General features: G+C 36.8%; 1 long non-coding RNA gene across 1 annotated transcript in view; it reads left to right on the top strand.

Annotated features, from left to right (window-relative positions):
- The first annotated feature begins 78 nt into the window (after positions 1-78).
- The window catches only part of LOC104081879, a 21450-nt gene continuing 17866 nt past the window's right edge, over positions 79-3662 (top strand). Inside the window, exons 1-2 of the long non-coding RNA XR_683582.1 lie at positions 79-329; positions 1757-1819. This is a non-coding gene — a long non-coding RNA (uncharacterized LOC104081879). The remainder of the gene's footprint in view (positions 330-1756; positions 1820-3662) is intronic.

The following is a 3662-nucleotide window of genomic DNA, read 5'->3' as shown; positions in this document are numbered from 1 at the left end:
GACGGGAGGGGAGGGGGGAGAGCTGGCAGCCAGCCAGCTACCATCAGAATTAGCTCATTGTTCAATATAACCAGCACTGGCAACCAAAACCCAGCCTGAGAGAGGGAGAGAGAGAGACTTTCCCCCAGCCACCCCCACCCCTTTTTCTTTTTTCTCCAAGGCTGCACTTTGGAAGAGGTGCAGTCATTCTTCCCCACACCCCCTACCCTCTCTCCACTCCCCCAACTATAAATTCCCTTCTGTAGCATGCTGCCCTTTTTTAATCCACATTTGTGTTTCAGATCATGTAGAAAGGACAGAAAGTGAGCAGGGAGCGGGGGCTTTTGTCTGTAAGTATATGCAATTCCAATCCACAGAATTTTATTTTTTTTTTAATTAATCCTCTCTCTCTCTCTCTCTCTCTCTTTGTTTCTTTTCATTTCCTTTTGTCCTTAGCTGGACTTTGCTGCAGCTTGCCTTTCCCCCTCTCGGTGCACATTTCCAAACAGGCTTTCTTAAAGAGGATGAGAAAACGTGCAGTATATGTGTTTAACTCTTTGTCTTTATGCTTTAAGGCTGGATTTCTAGGCTGGGGATTTTTCTGCACACATGCAAGGGGAGATGAGAAGTGGTTTTCTAAAACTGTTTCCTTTTTTTCGCTTTTGCACTCCACAAACACCAAAATGCATTTTTGAAGCTAATGCACTTAGCTTTTTTAGCATGCATGCAAGGCTCTAGGATTGGGTTTTCGTCTCTTTTCTTCTCCCTTGTAAAACGAATCTCCCTCTTCTCCACCCTGACACTGGATTCCTCTCAGGCTGCTGGGGTTTATTTTTAGAAAGCAGTCATTCTTGCAACAGCCTTCTGCATTTTTGCATGTGCAGCAGTTAAATTTTGGGTGGTTCTTTTGAGGAAAAAAAAAAACAAAAACAAGCGTATTTCGGTGATGTGCTTTCTTTCAAACGTTTGTGTGTACATTTATAGATATATGAGTTTGCAGTTTTAAATCCAATATGTGTGTGTGTTTGTGTGTAAACATATGACTCATACCTAATTACATTTCATACATACACACTATAGGTAATAAATATATAATCAATTGAAGAGAACTTTAAATTTTGTCACTATATGAAAACTGATAAAGGAGGTATGCTACAAATTCAGTCAGTTTAGAGAGTGGTAATTTAAGGTACCATTTAAATGAGGTAGGACCTACTCTTTTTTTTTTCTCTCCCTATTTAAAATAGGGGGGTGTGTGGAAGAGAGAGAGAGAAAAAACTGGAGGTTATATAATGCAGTGCCATTTCCAAAAATACCTACTCTCCGGGCCATTACATTGTGAAAGCCTGACACTGTAATACTTGTTTCTTGATTGCAAAAAACCACACTTTGCAGTGTGCCTGGGAACAATGGACCACCTTTACAGTAAACATAGGGTGATTTTTTTTTGTCCTCTTGACTGATTTTTAAGTCTGTTAACCATTAGGTATATTAGCTCTTTAGAGATGTACCAAGTGCTAAGAATAGCATAGGGTTCTGGAAATCCAGGTACCAGGGATTCCTTTGTCCTATATTTAAGCCTACGGACCACTGAAGTGCAGAGAAGCATGATATATAAGTGTACATGTGGTTAAAATAATTTGCATGACTTTAAGCTTAACCACTGAAGCTTATACTCGGCTCACCCACTATTAATGCTGGCAATAAAAACTATTAAATATTGCGACACTTGGAATGACTTTTTTTTTCATTTTTAATTTTTTAAAATTGTTTTCAGATTGTTCTCCTTGTGCTACTTGAGAGAAACTGCAATCCCAAGACTTAACAGAATCTAAAAATGGTAAGAATTAGTTGCTTTAGCAAAGAATCAGTAATTTTTTGTGTAAATAGAAACCTTCTTTCCCCATTCGCAATACTCATTTATAAATACGACCTTTATAAGACATACTTTTTGAGGCTGTGGGGATTTGCCATATAATGACTAATGTACTCTGAAAACCTCCGTATGTTGGATCTTTGACTTTCTTGCATTTTTTGAATAAAAATCTGAAATCCATCTTTGTGCAGTAAGGCTTATTTAATTGAAACAAGCAGTGTGTAGGTTACTATAAAAAATACACATCATGACACATGTAGGAATACACGCAGACAAAACAATATGCAATAATTTCAGGCCCTCCACCTTCCCCCCAAAAAGAAGAAATAGGTCATTGCACTTAGTAAGAGAAGCAGATTTAATGTTAGTCTGTCAGGGAAGTATATAAGATGCAAACTAAATTTTCTTATCATTTGGTAGTTTTTTCAGAAGGTTAGCTTTTCTTTGTGATACAAATCTGTTCCAGAAAAAATGGCTAGGCCTCAGCCTAACTGAACTTACAGGCACTTAGTTGGAATGTATTTATTGAACAATATTCAACAGTGACCCATTTCCTTCAGTGCTAATTGTGTTTATATTTTTACTGATTAAAGCCCATTTGTTATACTCTGAGATGCTACTGCTGACAAATACCTAATTTTAAGGATGAAACACTATACATTTAAATATTCTCTAAATATGGTATTCTCTGAGAAGGACTGGGTGTCTCAGAATCAGCAGGACAAAGAATATTGTTTTTTACAGAAAAAGTAGATAAAGTAGGCAGAATTAGTTTAGATGCTGTGTAGCATTCTTGGTTGAAGATGCAGCTATCACTGAAGCATGTCTGAATACAGGTATTGACATAATGTGATATATTTTGGGTGCTACATGATAATAACATGGTCAAAAGTCTGTTAATTTGTATGAGGCAATAGCTTGTCTGAAGTAGCATTGCGTAGGGTGTACCTTAGCACAGAATATTTTCCCAAGTGTCATGTTCTCAAGGACATATTCTTATTAAGATTGGGTCAAATTAATTGCATTAATTATATTATCCTTGTCTGGTTCTTTGGGGTTGTTTTGATTTGGGGAAGGAGGGATGATCAAAGGATGTTTAAGCAAATATGTAATCTGTTATAAAGGCTTTTTTTCTTTTTGGCTCCTTGTTTTATATCATTCCTATCTGCAAAAATAAACTTGCAAATTCTGGAGTTTTAGTCTATTCTGGAACCTACTTTCATCAAAGTGCTTTGCTCATCTGTATATAAATGAATAGTTGGGGGTGGGGAATTAAAAGGGAAATGATTCACTTAAACTGTGAATAGAAATCATGTTAAAATACATTTTGTTCACACAACTGTGGAATATTGGATAAGGCAACTGTTTTCCTACCAACACCAAGGTGACAATCAGCCCACATTTTGAGATGGTATGCAGGCTGTTATGTGCAATATATGCCTATCTATGGAACAAAAGGTTATTTTAAATTTTGTTAGGCATAAAATAGTCACTGATTTTTACCAGCAGATGGTTCCTGTAGTAGTCAGTGGAATCAGTCTTGTAAAGCCAGTCTCCAGGCCAGAACATAAAATACAACTTAGAACTATCCAAATACAGAAAATAAAATGTAGTTACCCACCTGTCTAGTCCTATTGTTTGTTTTGCAGTGTAACATAAATAACAATCTCATTTGGCTGTTTTTGAAAAGTCATTTATTTGTTACAAAAAGGCCTAATTCCACTTTTTTGGGACTGCTGGCCAGAATTTCAATGTAAGAAAGACTAGGTTTTGCCCCCGCTTGCAAGGTTGCTTAAGATGTGACACT

Source organism: Fulmarus glacialis, unplaced genomic scaffold (assembly GCF_000690835.1).
Source record: "Fulmarus glacialis isolate BGI_N327 unplaced genomic scaffold, ASM69083v1 scaffold37719, whole genome shotgun sequence".
Taxonomy (NCBI): Eukaryota; Metazoa; Chordata; class Aves; order Procellariiformes; family Procellariidae; genus Fulmarus; species Fulmarus glacialis.
Note: the sequence above shows the minus strand (reverse complement) of the source record. Positions and strands in the feature narration are given on the sequence as shown.